At 42.3% G+C, this 19,975-nt stretch overlaps 1 long non-coding RNA gene and 1 pseudogene across 1 annotated transcript in view; both read left to right on the plus strand.

The window, feature by feature from the left end:
* LOC119505575 overlaps positions 1-13,827 on the plus strand; it is a 52,721-nt gene extending 38,894 nt beyond the window's left edge. The window contains exon 3 of the long non-coding RNA XR_005210762.1: positions 13,608-13,827. This is a non-coding gene — a long non-coding RNA (uncharacterized LOC119505575). The remainder of the gene's footprint in view (positions 1-13,607) is intronic.
* A 55-nt stretch (positions 13,828-13,882) lies between these two features.
* LOC119505576 overlaps positions 13,883-19,975 on the plus strand; it is a 66,035-nt pseudogene continuing 59,942 nt past the window's right edge.

A 19,975-nucleotide genomic window follows, 5' to 3' on the forward strand; every position in this document is an offset into this window, starting at 1 on the left:
CTGACTCGGGGGGAAGAAAGAGAGTGCAGCTGGGAGTGATGTTTTGAAGAGAAGCAAGCTTGCTAGAAAGGAACGTGCTAGGAGAAAGCCGTTTTGAGGCCGGAGCTTTGGAGCAGACGCCAGCTGCCTTCCTAGCTAACAGAGGTTTTCCGGACACCACTGGCCGTCCTCCGGTGAAGGTACCCAATTGCTGAGGTGTTACCTTGGATGCTTTGTGGCCTTAAGACTGTAACTGTGTAGTGAAATAAACCCCCGTTTTATAAAAGCCTGTCCATCTCTGGTGTTTTGCATTCTGCGGCATGAGCAAACTAAAACAGGTCCATTTTGATTTTTTCAATTTTTTCCCCATTCTTTCTTTTGTTCTTTCATTTTCTGTTCTGTAGTCCTCAAGATTGCTGATTCATTGTTCAGCTTCCTCTAGTCTTGTATTATGAGCATCCAGAACCTTTTTAATTTGGTCAACAGTTTCTGTTATTTCCATAAGATCATCCATTTTTTATTTACTGTTGCAATTTCTTCTTTATGCTCTTCTAGGGTCTTCTTCATGTCCTTTATATCCTGTGCCACGCTCTCGTTGTTTGTCTTTAGTTCTTGATTAATTGCTCCAAGTACTGTGTCTCCTCTGATCTTTTGATTTGGGTGTTTGGGTTTGGGTTATCCATATCATCTGGTTTTATCATATGTTTTAAAATTTTCTGTTGTTTTTGGTCTCTTGGCATTTGCTTTACTTGATAAGATTCTTTTAGGTTATGTAGGGTTATTCAAAGATGAATCTCTAATTTGTCAGATCTGAAGCTTGGTGGCGTACACTTTCTTGAACTAACCAGCAGACCGCGAGTCATCTATTCCCCTCAAGTCAGTTCTCCCCAACTTTGTCTTTGTGGTGTGTGGGGGTCTGATTCTTGTAGGGTCCAATTGGTGCACCAAGTTTGGATGTGTTGTTGGTGCTGTCTGCCCTGAATGTGGGGCGTGTGTCTGAGTGGTTAGGGAGGTAAGGCAGCTTTAATAATCAAACCTCCCAGGTGTTCCTAGAGATTTAAGGCTGTTGCAAGAGTCTAAACCTTCATTTCAGTCTCACCACAGATTGCCTCTGCCACTGACCCACAAGTCCTTGGTATTGGTGTATGGTCCCTGGGATTTCTGAGTGGGTCCCTCTTCCAAGCCGTGCCCTTCCAGGGCCTCTGCTGAGGGAAGGTTGTGCTATGTCACAAGTGTGCACCATCCCTCAAGGGAAGTTCTGGGCCATGGGGCCATGTAGGGGCATTCCCAGCCTGCTGAAAGGATGGCTGAATGGGGCATGTTAATTTTCCCTTTTTTGCACAGCTCTGCCTTCGCAGCTCTGAGACAATTAGCTGCAGGTGCACTAAAGGCTATTCTCCACACCCGATATTGTGGCATGTACGTGTGTTGCTGGAAACACTTCCTGTCACACTGGGATTTTTGGTGCGGCTCTTGGCTGTGGCTCTGGCTCTGGGCAGGAGCGTTTCCAGTCCACTGGGAAGATGGCTGCAAGGGACATGATTTTTTTCCCCTTTCGGCTAACCTCTGCCTTCCTCACTCCAAGACGGTTAGCAGCGGGTGCGTGAAAGGCTATCTTCCATGCCAGGTATTGAGGCGTTCACACAGCCCATTCCTGCCGCGCTTCACTGTGCGGTTCTCGCTGCCATATCTGCAGCCACTTTTGGGTTTTTTTAAAAAAGAACTAGTCCATCTCCAAACACCAACCCTTGGTTTCCCCACACTGCTGCGTGGCTGAATATCTGGCATTACTCACTTGTTTCAGAACACAGACTCCCAGTTTCATCAAATGCACAGTCCCTGTGGATTTGGCAGACCTTATCCAGCTGGTGCATTGCTGGAACTGGTGGTCTGGGTCACTTTCTGGCTTTTATCTAGTATTTTTCATGGAGTGTTTTTTTGCCCTGTCTCTCCTAGCTGCCATCTTAGGTTATCCCTAATCCAATGTTTTTAAACATCTATAGGACCCATCATGGGATATTGAGACAGCAAATCCAATAAATGGTTTTGGCCATTGCTCAATTTGTAGCAGTAAGGTCACATGTGATTCCCATTGCAGAAAGGGCTCTCTTTAATCACAGAATTTAGTATGAATTCAGTAATGGGCTTATTCCGTGCATAAGAAGCATATTAGCTGCTTCATCTGCAGTGCTCCACTTGGCATTCATAGGAGGAACAGGGCAATTTCCCTTCTCAGGGTAAACAAACCTTAAAACATCTTTTATCCAAACCACCAGGCTCACTGTTCCATCAGGAATGACATGCCATGAGCCTGGATCATAGTTCGGCCATCTGCGACTGTTCAGTAGTCAACTGTGGGTCTTGCATCAAAACATGCCCTTTCACTCTGAAGCATCCAAAACCAAAGACACTGCCCCTAAGTTATTCACTCTCAATCCATTTTAATAAAGATTCTTCAGCAAGCTCATGATACTGATCCATACAAATGAGACAGTTCCTTCACACTCCCCTAATTTCAATAGTTTCTTGATTTCCCAATCCCCCCAAATGGGAGCACATTCTTGGTGAGCAGAAACAGTAGAGGTGCTCCAGCATAATTTTGTTCTAGCAAAATTTTTCACTTTGTGATTGGCTCTGAGACTAGTGGCTATAGCTCAGACCACCTACAATTTGACCTTAACTCAACATCAGTAGCTGTCCTAGCATTGTCTTTTACTTTCATTTTAGCTATTATAGATAACAAAAACCAGGGAATTAAATATATATATAATGTTTCTTATTATTTTGCAGTCCATAATGTATGTAGTGAGCCAAACACTGAGGAGTTCAGTATACCACGATCTCTAAATTCTGCTGGCTTCTTTTAACTTTAGTGTAAGTGGGACTGGTGAACTGTATGTTTTAGTTACTCTTCCAAGAAAGTAGGTAGAAAGCCAGGAACTGCGTGGACTGGACACCACAGAGCAATCTGGCTTTGGGCATAGTTCATACAACACTCATGAAAACGTGGAACTGCTGAGATCAGCGAAATCTGTAAGTTTTTCTGGCCAGGGGACCCACACCCCTCCCTGCCAGGCTCAGTCCCATAGGAGGAGGGGCTGTCAGCTCCGGGAAGGGGAAGGGAGAACTGCAGTGGCAGCCCTTCTCGGAAACTCATTCTACTGATCCAAACTCCAACCATAGATAGACTGAGACCAGACACGAGAGAATCTGAGAGCAGCCAGCCCAGCAGAGAGGAGACAGGCATAGAAAAAAACAACACGAAAAACTCCAAAATAAAAGTGGAGGGTTTCTGGAGTTCTGGTGAACATAGAAAGGGGAAGGGCAGAGCTCAGGCCCTGAGGCTCATATGCAAATCCCAAAGAAAAGCTGATCTCTCTGCCCTGTGGACCTTTCCTTAATGGCGCTAATTGCTTTGTCTCTTAGCATTTCAATAACCCATTAGATCTGTGAGGAGGGCCCTTTTTTTTTTTTAATCCTTTTTTCTTTTTCTAAAACAATTACTCTAAGAAGCCCAATACAGAAAGCCTCAAAGACTTGCAATTTGGGCAGGTCAAGACAAGAGCAGAACTAAGAGAGCTCTGAGACAAAAGGCAATAATCCAGTGGCTGAAAAAATTCACTAAACACCACAACTTCCCAAGAAAAGGGGGGTGTCCACTCACAGACATCATCCTGGTGGACAGGAAACACTCCTGCCCATCGCCAGCCCCATAGCCCAGAGCTGCCCCAGACAACCCAGTGTGACGGAAGTGCTTCAAATACCAGGCACACACCACAAAACTGGGCATGGACATTAGCCTTCCCTGCAACCTCAGCTGATTCTCCCAGAGTTAGGAAGGTGGAGCAGTGTGAATTAACAAAGCCCCATTCAGCCATCATTTCAGCAGACTGGGAGCCTCCCTACACAGCCCACCAGCCCAGAACTGCCCTGGGGGGACGGTACTCACCTGTGACATACAACAGTCATCCCTCAACAGAGGACCAGGGGGTGCACGGCCTAGAAGAGGGACCCACTCGCAAGTCTCAGGAGCCATATGCCAATACCAAGGACTTGTGGGTCAGTGGCAGAGACAAAACTGTGGCAGGACTGAACTGAAGGATGAGACCATTGCAGCAGCTTTAAAACTCCAGGATCACCAGGGAGATTTGATTGTTAGAGCCACCCACCCCCTCCCTGACTGCCCAGAAACACGCCCCATATACAGGGCAGGCAACACCAACTACACACGCAAGCTTGGTATACCAATTGGACCCCATAAGACTCACTCCCCCACTCACCAAAAAGGCTAAGCAGGGGAGAACTGGCTTGTGGAGAACAGGTGGCTCGTGGACGCCACCTGCTGGTTAGTTAGCGAAAGTGTACTCCACGAAGCTGTAGATCTGATAAATTAGAGATAAGGACTTCAATTGGTCTACAAATCCTAAAAGAACCCTATCAAGTTCAGCAAATGCCAAGAGGCCAATAACAACAGAAAATTATAAAGCATATGAAAAAACCAGACAATATGGATAACCCAAGCCCAAGCACCCAAATCAAAAGATCAGAAGAGACACAGCACCTAGAGCAGCTACTCAAAGAACTAAAGATGAACAGTTAGACCATAGTACGGGATACAAAGGATATCAAGAAGACCCTAGAAGAGCATAAAGAAGACATTGCAAGACTAAATAAAAAAATAGATGAACTTATGGAAATTAAAGAAACTGTTGACCAAATTAAAAAGATTCTGGACACTCATAGTACAAGACTAGAGGAAGGTGAACAACGAATCAGTGACCTGGAAGATGACAGAATGGAAAATGAAAGCATAAAAGAAAGAATGGGGAAAAATTTGAAAAAATCAAAATGGACCTCAGGGATATGATAGATAATATAAAACATCCAAATATAAGACTCATTGGTGTTCCAGAAGGGGAAGGAAAGGGTAAAGGTCTAGGGAGAGTATTCAAAGAAATTGTTGGGGAAAACTTCCCAAATCTTCTAAATACCATAAATACACAAATCATAAATGCCCAGCGAACTCCAAATAGAATAAATCCAAATAAACCCACTCCGAGACATATTCTGATCACACTGTCAAACATGGAAGAGAAGGAGAAAGTTCTGAAAGCAGCAAGAGAAAAGCAATTCACCACATACAAAGGAAACAGCATAAGACTAAGTAGTGACTACTCAGCAGCCACCATGGAGGCGAGAAGGCAGTGGCACGATATATTTAAAATTCTGAGTGAGAAAAATTTCCATCCAAGAATACTTTATCCAGCAAAGCTCTCCTTCAAATTTGAGGGAGATCTTAAATTTTTCACAGACAAACAAATGCTGAGAGAATTTGCTAACAAGAGATCTGCCCTATTGGAGATACTAAAGGGAGCCCTACAGACAGAGAAACAAAGAAAGGACAGAGAAACTTGGAGAAAGGTTCAGTACTAAAGAGATTCGGTATGGGTACAATAAAGGATGTTAATAGAGAAAGGGGAAAAATATATATGACAAACATAAACCAAAGAATAAGATGGCTGATTCAAGAAATGCCTTCACTGTTACAATGTTGAACGTAAGTGGATTAAACGCCCCAATTAAAAGATATGGAATCGCAGAATGGATCAAAAAAAATGAACCATCAATATGTTGCATACAAGAGACTCATCTTAGACACAGGGACACAAAGAAATTGAAAGTGAAAGGATGGAAAAAAATATTTCATGCAAGCTACAGCCAAAAGAAAGCAGTTGTAGCAATATTAATCTCAGATAAAATAGACTTTAAATGCAGGGATGTTTTGATAGACAAAGAAGGCCATTACATACTAATAAAAGGGGCAATTAAACAAGAAGAAATAACAAACAAATGTCTATGAACCCAATCAAGGTGCCACAAAATACATGAGAGAAACACTGGCAAAACTAAAGGAAGCAATAGATGTTTCCACACTAATTGTGGGAGACTACAACACATCACTCTCTCCTACAGATAGATCAACCAGACAGAAGACCAGTAAGGAAATTGAAAATATAAACAATCTGATAAATGAATTAGATTTAACAGACATATACAGAACATTACATCCCAAATCACCAGGATACACATACTTTTCTAGTGCTCACGGAACTTTCTCCAGAATAGATCATAAGCTGGGACATAAAACAAGCCTCAATAAATTTAAAAAAAAAATTGAAATTATTCAAAGCACATTCTCTGACAACAATGGAATACAATTAGAAGTCAGTAACCATCAGAGACTTAGAAAATTCACAAATACCTGGAGGTTAAACAACACACTCCTAAACAATCAGTGGGTTAAAGAAGAAATAGCAAGAGAAATTGCTAAATATATGGAGATGAATGAAAATGAGAAGACAACATACCAAAACCTATGGGATGCAGCAAAAGCAGTACTGACGGGGAAATTTATAGCACTAAGCGCATATATTAAAAAGGAAGAAAGAGCCAAAATCAGAGAACTAATGGATCAACTGAAGAAGCTAGAAAATGAACAGCAAACCAATCCTAAACCAAGTAGAAGAAAAGTAATAACAAGGATTAAAGCAGAAATAAATGACATAGAGAACAAAAAAACAATAGAGAGGATAAATATCACCAAAAGTTGGTTCTTTGAGAAGATCAACAAGATTGACAAGCCCCTTGCTAGACTGACAAAATCAAAACGAGAGAAGACCCATATAAACAAAATAATGTATGAAAAAGGTGACATAACTACAGATACGGAAGAAATTTAAAAAATTGCAAGAGGATACTATGAACAACTGTGTGCCAACAAACTGGATAATGTAGAGGAAATGGACAATTTCCTGGAAACATATGAACAACCTAGACTGTCCAGAGAAGAAATAGAAGACCTCAATCAACCCATCACAAGCAAAGAGATCCAATCAGTCATCAAAAATCTTCCCCAAAATAAATGCCCAGGGCCAGATGGCTTCACAGGGAATTCTACCAAACTTTCCAGAAACAACTGACACCAATCTTACTCAAACTCTTTCAAAACATTGAAGAAAATGGAACACTACCTAACTCATTTTATGAAGCTAACATCAATCTAATACTAAAACCAGGCAAAGATGCTACAAAAAAGGAAAACTACCGGCCAATCTCCCTAATGAATATAGATGCAAAAATCCTCAACAAAATACTTGCAAATTGAATCCAAAGACACATTAAAAAAAATCATACACCATGACCAAGTGGGGTTCATTCCAGGCATGCAAGGATGGTTCAACATAAGAAAATCAATCAATGTATTACAACACATTAAGAATTCAAAAGGGAAAAATCAAATGATCATCTCAATGGATGCTGAAAAAGCATTTGACAAAATCCAACATCCCTTTTTGATAAAGACACTTCAAAAGGTAGGAATTGAAGGAATCTTCCTCAATATGATAAAGAGCATATATCAAAAACCCACAGTGAGCATAGTACTCAATGGTGAGAGACTGAAAGCCTTCCCTCTAAGATCAGGAACAAGACAAGGATGCCCACTGTCACCACTGTTATTCAACATTGTGCTGGAAGTGCTAGCCAGGGCAATCTGGCAAGACAAAGAAATAAAAGGCATCCAAATTGGAAAGGAAGAAGTAAAACTGCCATTGTTTGCGGATGATATGATCTTATATCTAGAAAACCCCGAGAAATCGACGATACAGCTACTAGAGCTAATAAACAAATTTAGGAAATTAGCAGGATACAAGATTAATGCACATAAGTCAGTAATGTTTCTATATGCTAGAAATGAACAAACTGAAGAGACACTCAAGAAAAAGATACCATTTTCAATAACAACTAAAAAAATCAAGTACCTAGGAATAAACTTAACCAAAGATGTAAAAGACCTATACAAAGAAAACTACATAACTCTACTAAAAGAAATAGAAGGGGACCTTAAAAGATGGAAAAATATTCCATGTTCATGGATGTGAAGGCTAAATGTCATTAAGATGTCAATTCTACCCAAACTCATCTACAGATTCAATGCAATCCCAATCAAAATTCCAACAACCTACTTTGCAGACTTGGAAAAGCTAGTTATCAAATTTATTTGGAAAGGGAAGATGCCTTGAATTGCTAAAGACACTCTGAAAAAGAAAAACGAAGTGGGAGGACTTACACTCCCTGACTTTGAAGCTTATTATAAAGCCACAGTAGTCAAAACAGCATAGTGCTGGCACAAAGATAGACATATATATCAATGGAATCGAATTGAGAATTTGGAGATAGACCCCCAGATCTATGGACGTCTGATCTTTGATAAGTCCCCCAAAGTCACTGAACTGGGTCATAATGGTCTTTTCAACAAATGGGGCTGGGAGAGTTGGATATCCATATCCAAAAGAATGAAAGAGGACCCCTACCTCACACCCTACACAAAAATTAACTCAAAATGGACGAAAGGTCTCAATATAAAAGAAAGTACCATAAAACTCCTAGAAGGTAATGTAGGAAAACATCTTCAAGACCTTGTATTAGGCGGCCACTTCCTAGACTTTAAACCCAAAGCACAAGCAACAATAGAAAAAGTAGATAATTGGGAACTCCTCAAGCTTAGAAGTTTCTGCACCTCAAAGGAATTTCTCAAAAAGGTAAAGAGGCAGCCAACTCAATGGGAAAAAATTTTTGGAAACCATGTATCTGACAAAAGACTGATATCTTGCATATATAAAGAAATCCTACAACTCAATGACAATAGTACAGACAGCCCAATTATAAAATGGGCAAAAGATATGAAAAGACAGTTCTCTGAAGAGGAAATACAAATGGCCAAGAAACACATGAAAAAATGTTCAGCTTCACTAGCTATTAGAGAGATGCAAATTAAGACCACAATGAGATACCATCTAACACCAATTAGAATGGCTGCCATTAAACAAACAGGAAACTACAAATGCTGGAGGGGATGTGGAGAAATTGGAACTCTTATTCATTGTTGGTGGGACTGTATAATGGTTCAGCCACTCTGGAAGTCAGTCTGGCAGTTCCTTAGAAAACTAGATACAGTTACCATTCGATCCAGCAATTGCACTTCTCGGTATGTACCCAGAAGATTGGAAAGCAGTGACACGAACAGATATCTGCACGCCAATGTTCATAGCAGCATTATTCACAATTGCCAAGAGATGGAAACAACCCAAATGTCCTTCAACAGATGAGTGGATAAATAAAATGTGGTATATAGACACGACGTAATACTACACGGCAGTAAGAAGGAACGATCTCGTGAAACATATGACAACATGGATGAACCTTGAAGACATAATGCTGAGCGAAATAAGCCAGGCACAAAAAGAGAAATATTATATGCTACCACTAATGTGAACTTTGAAAAATGTAAAACAAATGGTTTATAATGTAGAATGTAGGGGAACTAGCAATAGAGAGCAATTAAGGAAGGGGGAACAGTAATCCAAGAAGAACAGATAAGCTATTTAACGTTCTGGGGATGCCCAGAAATGCCTATGGTCTGTTAATTTCTGATGGATATAGTAGGAACAAGTTCACAGAAATGTTGCTATATTATGTAACTTTCTTGGGGTAAAGTAGGAACAGGTTGGAAGTAAAGCAGTTAGCTTAAGTTAGTTGTCTTTTTCTTACTCCCTTGTTATGGTCTCTTTGAAATGTTTTTTTATTGTATTTTTTTTTAAGTTTTTTTTTAAATTTTTTTTCATACAGTTGATTTAAAAAAAAAAAGTTTTTTTAAAAAAAAAAACAAGGAAAAAAAATATGTTGAGCCCCCTTGAGGAGCCTGTGGAGTATGCAGGGGTATTGGCCTACCCCACCTCGATGGTTGCTAACATGACCACAAACATAGGGGACTGGTGGTTTGATGGGTTAAGCCCTCTTCCATAGGATTTACCCTTGGGAAGACAGTTGCTGCAAAGGAGAGGCTAGGCCTGCCTATAATTGTGCCTAAGAGACTCCTCCCGAATGCCTCTTTGTTGCTCAGATGTGGCCCTCTCTCTCTCTCTAGCTAAGCCAACTTGAAAGGTGAAATCACTGCCCTCCCCCCTATGTGGGATCAGATACCCAGGGGAGTGAATCTCCCTGGCAACGTGGAATATGACTCCCGGGGAGGAATGTAGACCTGGCATCGTGGGACGGAGAACATCTTCTTGACCAAAAAGGGGGATGTGAAAGGAAATGAAATAAGCTTCTGTGGCAGAGAGATTCCAAAAGGAGCCGAGAGGTCACTCTGGTGGGCACTCTTACGCACAATTTAGACAACCCTTTTTAGGTTCTAAAGAATTGGGGTAGCTGGTGGTGGATACCTGAAACTATCAAACTACAACCCAGAACCCATGAATCTCGAAGACAATTGTATAAAAATGTTGCTTATGAGGGTTGACAATGGGATTGGGAAAGCCATAAGGACCACACTCCACTTTGCCTAGTTTATGGATGGATGAGTAGAAAAATAGGGGAAGAAAACAAACAAACAAACAGACAAAGGTACCCAGTGTTCTTTTTTACTTCAATTGCTCTTTTTCACTTTAATTATTATTCTTGTTATTTTTGGGTATGTGCTAATGAAGGTGTCAGGGATTGATTTAGGTGATGAATGTACAACTATGTAATGGTACTGTGAACAATCGAATGTACAATTTGTTTTGTATGACTGTGTGGTATGTGAATATATCTCAATAAAATGAAGATAAAAAAAAAAAACTTTAGTGTAAGTGAATGGAACATAGCTGCAGTCTGGTAACATGATTCACCATGTCACCATGTAGGACTCAAAGGATCCTAATCCTTCAACCTTTTATTTTGTGTCTTGCCAAATCACATTTCAGAGAGTCAGGTTTGTTCCATCCCATTCTTTGTGACCCCAACTATATGTGGACTAAAAAAACTTCAATCGACTGCTACAAATAACTAACTCTAACTACTGAGAGCTAGGCCCTACTCCACAGGTTAAATATAATCCTTAACAAGATTGCCCTTCAGGCATAGTTGCAAATTCAGGGTCACCAGCCACCTGCATTCTGACTTTGTGGACTGGCTACAAATTCAGGGATTCCCACCACCACCTTGGGTTTAGTAATTTGCTCAAATGACTCATAAAAGTCAGTGAATGGGCTATACTTTTGATTATAGTATATTTTATTATTATAAAAGAATACAGAAGAAACCCGAGAAGAGACATGTAAGGTGAGGTCTATGAGTGTTTCAACACAAGCTTTTCTGGACTCTCCATGTGGTGACAGAACAAATTCACCCTCCAAGCAGGAAAAGGTGTCTTCTCAATCATGGTAACTCACTCAAGTTTCAGGTGTCCACATTTTGTATGGGCTTTTATTATGTATGCATGCTTGATTGAATCAATGCCCATGTGGATGAACTAACTAGGATATGCCCTCGAGAACCTCCATTTTCTGCTCATGAGTGTGCTGAGGGGCATACTCACCTATGATTTGGGGACAGGAAAGGTGTGTTGGGTGGGGTTGGAGCAGGGGAAGGAGAAGGTGCATGCAGAATGATACTGACATGGAGGATTGTAACCCAGTGCTTCAATCCCTGGCCCATCAGAATCCCACCATGTTCCTCAAGGGAGTACTTTATAGGTCGGTGCAGGAATAGTGGTACACAAGCAACTTTGGATGATCTTCTATGAGATGGCAGGAAAGAGTGTCCAAGGATCCTCATAACTTCTGGGGGCTGGGTTGTGGCGTGTGGTAGAGGTTGATGAGGCAGAGGTTGATGAGGCAGGCTGTTGTCAGGCGGTGTTGATGACCATTAGAGGGGATGTTCAGAGGAGGGGTTGTCAACTAGGTCAGGAGTCACAGTGAATAACTTTGAAGGCACAACTTTCCCCTTTTACCTTAAGTGCTGGGAATTTTCTCACTTCCCTTTCTTAGGATGCTCAGCCCTTCTCTGACATTGGGTCTGCAGATGACATATTAAGCATCTTAGGATGGTGTGCAGGGTAAATCTTGCAGATACCATTGAGATTTATACTCCAGCTTGTAGGAAATATGCAATGGATGGCATGCTCAGCTAGTAACATTCATACCCACCTTGGTCAATGGGTACATGGAGGTAATAAGCATAGAACTTAGAGCCCACTGATCCTCAGGAAATAGTGGCCAGAAATTATTTCCCATCATCCCAGATGAGATAGGATTGAAAGAGGTTGGTCAGGGGAAGTCAGGGTCTAAGATATCCTGTGGCTAAGTCCTTCAGCCGTTATCTTCATGCCTACATGTTAATCCTTTGGCTAAAACACAAAGCCATGGAAAACACACAAAAATCACCTCTTTACCACCATTCATTACTGAAACATTTCCATCATTCCAAATAGGAACCCTGTATGTTTCTATTGAAAATTAACCCCTTTCCTTAATGTTAGCTTCCATGTTCTTTCAAAGAACTTCTTCACACCTTTCCTTGCTAGTTTTACTCTTCCAAAGCTCTAATTCCCAGCCTAGGACTTCTAGATCTAAGCACAAAATTCCTGCTTTATTTATAATAATTAGCATCACAGACCCAGCTTCTGACTGTCAGCTCTTCCATGTATGTCTAGGCTGTGACAGCAGTGCTTTGGATGTGGGGGTCCACCTGTGTGACCCTGCCATATATCACACTGGCCTGCTTTAATTCAACAATCTATGCCAACATGGTTTAAGCCCACTGGGTCCTACATGAGGGAGGGTAGAGTGAAAAAATTCAAAGCTATTGATCCATCCTTGAGAATCTGCCATGCACTGGATATTTCATATTTTTCACATCCCTCTTAAGAGAGGGTGGAGTGTACTGTGAGTGAAAGGATGATGTAGTGACAGTGACCTTGCAGGGTTTCCAAGACCTGTGGGTAGTCCCCTGAGAGAATAGCACTTCTTAGGAAAGGATTTATCCAGGACCTTGATAATTCACAAAAGACACTTCATTTCCTTTGTATTCCTGTTATTGGTGCTGATCTCTGATTCTTGGCTCCCAGTAGGCCAAGACTTCTTCTTGGCACTTTGTGCCTTCCTCCCCTGCTAGGTTCATGGAGTTTGAGATGGAGGAAGAAATGCATATTGAGATGTTGGAAGACAGGAATGGTTCTCAGTGCCCTCCATCTCCAGCTTATCTGAAGATTGATCCTCAGGTGCTCCCAGGTGGTGAGGAAGGCCAGCAGCCAGGTATGGGTCACAAAATTCCAACAGAAGATGAGGGCCAAATGGGCATATGAAGGCCATAGGACTCACATATGCTGTATTCCCTTCAAGATGTGCCATTTGGTATTTCAAACAGAAAAATCCACCAACACCTTGATTCTCAGCAACCCTTTGTCATGAACTTGGTCAACCTTGCAAATTATCATAACTATTCTCTCACTTCTACTATCAATAGGAGGGCCCATTTATATAATACACTTAAGAAGTAGGGGATCAATGCAGGGGTATCTTAGAATATTGATAGGCTCCACCCTTCCTTGCACAGTGACTTTTTCTAAGATCCTCCATCTCTGAAATCTTATCTCATGTTGCATGTAGCTTCAGGTAATCTGACCCATGCAGAAGCTTTTATTGTCTCTAAAATATTGCTATGGCTAGAAGGTAAAATATATGGCTAGAGGGTAAAAGTGGGAGATTTATGCACTTTCTCTTAATATTTTCCATCTCTACCTTTAGTGTCTATTCTGAAGAAGACAGGCCCCAAGGCACAGTGTCCCAGACAACAGAAACACAGACATCAGCAGACTCTGAAGAAAGAGGCACCCAAGGAGAGCACACCTGAAGTCATGAAATAGTACACTGACATCATGGAGGGGACGGTAGGGACATTGCACTCAGCCTTTGAGGAGGCAGATGGAAAATGGAAAGAGGAAGACTGTGAATAGCAGCAGGAAGAGGATGGAAGCTACACAGACTCAGATCTTCTGGCAAGCTGTGTGCAGAAGACTTTGCTACCAAAGTAACAAAGGTGGGCTGGGTCTGTAGGTGTGGTATCTAGCAGATTACTATGCCTTGGCACTGACAGCAAGTTAAGATCTGTGCTTTGTCCACAGGCCATTGGAAACTTAGGTCGATTCCTTAGTTCCTATGCAGTGGGTTTGTGTACATGCATGCAGTTTTTAAAATGTGTATTTATGCATGCAAGTGTGTGAGTGTATAGGTTTGTACCTGGTGGTGTTGATGGTCCAAAACAACCACAGATTGCTTATTGTGGTGTGATATCAAGGCTTGTCCTCTTGGCCTCCAGACTGACAGGTTAAACTTATCAAGCATGCTCCCTCCACTCTTACTAATTTTTCCAGGTGGAAGCTGTCATTTGTTCTCAATTCTAGCAGAATTGCTTTCCCCAGGACCACATTTAGATTTCTTGGCCCTAATAGAGGACCTTTAGCAAGAGGAAGGACTCACTTCCATACAGACAGATCTAGGGTTGGTGGGAACATTGCAACAAAAATCCAAATGATATCTCTCCATACATTGCCTTGGAAGTCATAGCTTCTTTAGAAAAACAGTGCGGTTGGGGCAGGTGCAGAACTAGCAGGTAGAGAATATTGAAATATGTTGGGAAGGAGTGTCAAGGTCTGAAAGTCTTGGAATAATGCACAGCAAGATGGGCAGAATGAGCTATATTATCTGCATCTGAAACATAGCTGCCAAGTACCAAATGCAATGATGTCCACTATCATTCAGCCACCTTATCTCACAAACTTGTGCTGAACTAGTAACTGCCCATTTTCCTTCCTCACAGCTGGTTGAGAAATATCTGCTGGCCTTGAAAAATGGAGGGGGTTTGAAAGCACCCTTAAGTTATGACATACCCAGTTTGGACTCTATTACATCCATTGGTGAGAAGAGCCATGGAGCAGAGAGCAGAGATTACTATTGCCTCTTTCTTGGAGATAAAATAAGTAATGACGCCCCACATTGAGATAGAGCAGACAACAGGTTGGCTATTCTTAAAGACCTTCCTGTGTCTCCAAGGGATCAAGAGTCTCCAGCAATCATAACTACGCAAATCACCTCCCCTCACAGTTCCCCTAGATTGGGAAGCAGGGATGAGGAAGTTCCCCAGAAAACCTCATCTGCAAGTGCAACATTCAGGCCAGCAGGGGGGTCCAGGGAGGAGGAGGAGGAGGAGCTCCTGAACCTTGCCTTCCTCTTGGCACCACAACATCACTTACTACCATGGGGTCTTTTCAAGCATTCTCTCTCTGCCTCCAGCCATCTCCCTGCTGGAGTTCAGGGGGTCTAGAGGGCATCCCAGCCTCTGCCTTCTGGGAAACAAGGTCTTAGTCATACTCCACATCCTGCTTCTAATTCTCCAGAGAGAGGTCTTTTTGATGACCCATGCTCTGCTGAATACATGCCCCAGCAAGAGGCTGACTTTGGGGTCTTTGGGAGGCTTCTGGGTTTGGTTCATAACACTCAACTGCAAAAGAGAAGGTCATAGGTCATAGGTCATAGAAAGAAGAAGCACCATTATAGAGAGTAGGGAGCAATGGGAACAAACTTTCCACATATCAGTCCTTCCATGTTGGGGTGCCAAAGTAGATTTTCCCCTTGCTGTACCAAAAAATGACCCTCAATTCTGCTTTCGGATGCCAGTGTTCTTCTTTGGCAGATCCAGAGAGTGTAGGGAGGTCAGGGAGGGGGTTCAAAGACTTTCCAAGGTGGAAATGATCTCCTGGGTGGGGGACGAGGATGGTACTTTTAGAGAAGTTGTATACAAACTGTATGTAAAGGTGGTTCAGTTGGAAAATGCTCTCAGTGCTGAATAGTCTGTAAACCCATCATTGATATATGATGATTGAAGGACTGTGAAGAAGGAAGGATGTGGATGGCAGCAGGCTCTTTGGTTCCATAGGTGACTGGCTGAGTTCTGACTTCCTTCAGACTCCTCCTGGAATGAGACTCACTCTTAGGCTTTCCCTGGTTACTGTCCAGTCTCCAGTGATCCCTTCCATCATCAGCTTCTCCCAAATTCTGGGTTGAGTGTGGGTGCCCTTTTTCTGTGCTTGCCTTGGTAACAGAGAAGTCCCCAGTGATCCCTTTCCTTTTCTCCTCCACACAGGCCCTGGCTTGTCTTCTGTGGGCATCACAACATTATCTGTGTATCTTCATAATTTTTGAAGGGAAGTTGCTTTCATACCATTCAGATTTCTGGACCATTAGCTAATTTTCTATAATATATCCTGGGAAAAACACCTTCTGTTAGAGTTCTTGTGTTCTTTTTTCCTGAAAGATGAAGACTTCAGGGCTTCAGTGATCCTCAGCACACCCAGGCCAGTTGCTGTGTTAGAGGAGAGATGAACCGGACTGTACTACTGGGTATTCAGTTTGTGCATTTCAGACTCAGTATAGGAGATGCATCATTAAGACACAGAGGGTTTACTAAATATGTATTTGTAGTCAGCTATTTCATAATCTTAATGAGGACAGACAAAAGGGAATGGGCAGAAAAGAGATTTATGACATGTCTATCAAAAATTGTTTATATTGAATAGGGCATCAGCAGGAGGATGTGAAGTCCCTTTGTGCATTTCTGTGTAGGAATGAGTCTTGTCCAACTAGAGGGGATGGATCCATTTCCAGTGGCCAAGGGGACTGACCTCAGGAACTTTGGGGATCTTTCAAGGATCAACCCACAAACACTATTCCCTCTTCTTCCCAATTAATGACTGAAGTCATTATTTTGAATACATGTAGATAGAGATTTATATTCATATCTAAATTGTTTCTTTCCAACTAAAGTTGCCTTTCAACCTCTGGATAACTCCTCAAAATCAATTGTGCATGGTCCATCTCTTCAGACCCTTCCTTCAGCCCTAACTTTCAGACACTCATAATCCCTGCATGGAAAACCCCAACACTCACCCTTGTTCCTGCCCAGCTAGTGGTTCCTTCTCCAAGTTCTAAGTTCTGATTCTTTCCCCAATGCCTGCATGGTTTCAGACAAGCTGTGACTCCTAACTTGTATCCCTGGCACAGTGCAGCATGCAGAGCTGTGGTCACAGAGCTGCTGTCCCAGGGCAGAGGCAAAGTGGGGCTAAACTAGTCCTTGTGCCAAGGTGGCCTGGCCCCAAGGCTTGCTCCCAGCAAAGAGCTTGTGATAAAAAGGACCATCCTCTCCTCTTCCAGGACCTGCCTGCTGTCTATGGCCTTTTGTTCAATGGAATTTTATATGTGGCTGTGCTTTTCCCAGATGATGCTCTTTTTTTTTTTTAGCTGGGCCTCAAAAAAGAGAAGCAGGGCTCACAGGCTATACCATTCTTGTGCAGTATTATGAGGACTGACATCAAACACCTAATGTCCAGAAGGTTCCTACACATTCCAACAGGCCCATGCAGGCCCCTCTGGGGTAAGCATCTTCACAGTGTGCCCCCACCCTCTGCTTTACCCTAATGTCTAAACCAGCACCCACAGTGGTCACCCAATGGCAATGTATTGAGGGAACAACAGAGTCCTGGCTCCACCATTTCGGCAAGTCACCAAGTTCTCTACATTCCAAGGTCTTCATCAGAAAATGGAGGTGACACTTAGTTCAGGATGTTTGGGATAGTAAATATGTCCTCTCTGAAGGGAACTTTGTTCATGCCTGCCCTGTTCTGCTCTCCATCAAGGATGGGCATCATTGCAATTATACCCTGGAGGTACAGGAGGTGCACTCATGTCCTCATTTTCCCATTTCAAACCAGTCCTCTGAAGGACTGAGTCCACCATCCATAGTTATTCCTTGAAATATCTTTTGATCTATTTAAACTGCAAAGATAATGATTTGGGTACATTTTTATTAAGTTTGGTGGGGGGAGGAATTGAAATTTCTCTGGTGGGAAACAAACAACAGAGGAACATAAAGTTCCTGATAAACATAGAGGAGTTCATAATGTGCAGGACAGTCTCTAAGGTATAAATGGCAGAAACCAAGTTATGGCATTGGGAAGCAGAACCAATAGAGGTATGAGGTCATATCCCATCCTAACACTTTTTCTTTAGAAATCCGTGAATGGGGCTTCTGAACTGAGGCAACACCAAAGTGTCCATAGATCACAAGGTATCCTGCTGCAAAACACAATGCTTAATTTTCTTCTGTTAAATAACTGCATAATTTTATTATAAAATATTTTTCATATCTATGAAATATTATGGAATATATAATTAGTAAAATAGAACAGAAACCAATATAGCCACCACCTTAATAAGCATAATGTTTATATTGTGCCACATTTGTTGCTGGCTGTTTGTAAAATAACAGCTTTATTAACATACTCACAGACTGTAGTATTCACCCATTTAAAAATGTAAAATTTGGTGGGTTTTAGTACATTCAAAGAGTTGTGCAACCATTAGAAGTACCAATTTTAGAACATTCTCATCACTCCAAAGAGAAACCCCATACCCATAGCAGTCACACCCTATTTCATCCCAATCTCTCCAACACCATTGTTCTAGTTTGCTAATGCTGCAGAATGCAAAACACCAGAGATGGATAGGCGTTTATAAAATGGGGGTTTATTTGGCTATACAGTTACAGTCTTAAGGCCATAAAGTGTCCAAGGTAAAACATCAGTAATCAAGTACCTTTACTGGAGGATGGCCGATGGCGTCCGGAAAACCTCTGTTAGCTGGGAAGGCATGTGGCTGGCGTCTGCTCCAAAGTTCTGGTTTCAAAATGGCTTTCTCCCAGGACGTTCCTCTCTAGCAAGCTTGCTTCTCTTCAAATAACATCACTCACAGCTACACTCTGTCCAGTCTCTTTGAGTCAGCATGTTTTATATGGCTCCACTGATCAAGGCCCACCCTGAATGGGTGGAGTCACACCTCCATAGGAGTATCCCACCGAAGTCACCACCCCCCACAGCTGGGTGGGGCACATTCCAAGCAAATCTAACCAGCACCAAAACGTCTGTCCCACAAGACCACAAAGATAATGGCATTTGGGGGACACAATACATTCAAACCGGCACATTCCACCCCCTGGACCCCAAAATGACATTATCTTTCCAAATACAAAATACATTCATTTCATCACAATATCACAAAAACTTAAACCATTTCAGTAACAAAAGTTAAGTACAAAATCCCATCAAAATCAAATAAAGGCATGGTGGGTCTTAAGGCATAAATCTCCTTTAGCTTTGGATCTGTGGGCTTAGAACAAGTTATATGCTTCCAATATACAAAGGAGGGACATTCATAGGATAAACATTTCCATTGCCATATGGAGAAAGAGTAAGGAAAACAGGGTTAACAGGACCAAAACAGTTCCTAAAACCTGCAGGACAAACTCCATTAGATTTCAAAGTCTGAGAGTCATTTACAGAATGACGTTGCATCCTTGGGGCTTGAGAGAGCGGGAGTGTAGCCCTTCCCAAGGGCCTTTCTGGCAGCCCTTTCCTCTCCAAATGCTTAGGTGAGTGCTCCAACATACCCACACATTGGGGAGACCACCTTCTCGGCCCCACCCTCCTCAAACATCGGGGCAGCTCACAGATTCCCTTCCATCTCCGGGGCACATGCTGAACCCCTTTAGAACAGTGTGGTAGAGGCCAGGTTCTCCCCAATTCCCTGGAAATGTGCTCCACCCTCTTTGGGACCTGAGGTGGCAAAACTCTTCCAGAGCATCGAGGTGGAAAGCCCACCCTCGACCTCCAGGGCAAACTCACCCTTTCCATACATGTGGGCCACTCTGCTCTCCCAGCCCGAGACCTCCTGACTCCAGACCTCAACCTCCATGGCTCTGTCTTTGAAGAGGTTTTTCCTTTAATTTTTTCCTTGTCTGTCTCCTCCAGTCCAGACCGGCAATGGCTCTGTCTATAAAGATCTCGCAAAAATTCTGTTGGCTTTGCATGAAGCACACAGGGATCAAAGCCATTAGACAATAGGACTTTCCACAAATCCTTTCTGGATAATTCCATCTCCAATCTTGGCTTGTACTGAAATGGTGGCTGGGTTCCATGTTTGGTTATATCCTCACGTTGGGCTGTAGCTTCTGGGATTCCACCCCCTGGAAGCTCGTAATTTTCCAAGCCATCAGCTTCTGGTTT

The sequence above is a fragment of the Choloepus didactylus genome, chromosome 10, assembly GCF_015220235.1.
Source record: "Choloepus didactylus isolate mChoDid1 chromosome 10, mChoDid1.pri, whole genome shotgun sequence".
NCBI classification, from domain to species: Eukaryota; Metazoa; Chordata; class Mammalia; order Pilosa; family Megalonychidae; genus Choloepus; species Choloepus didactylus.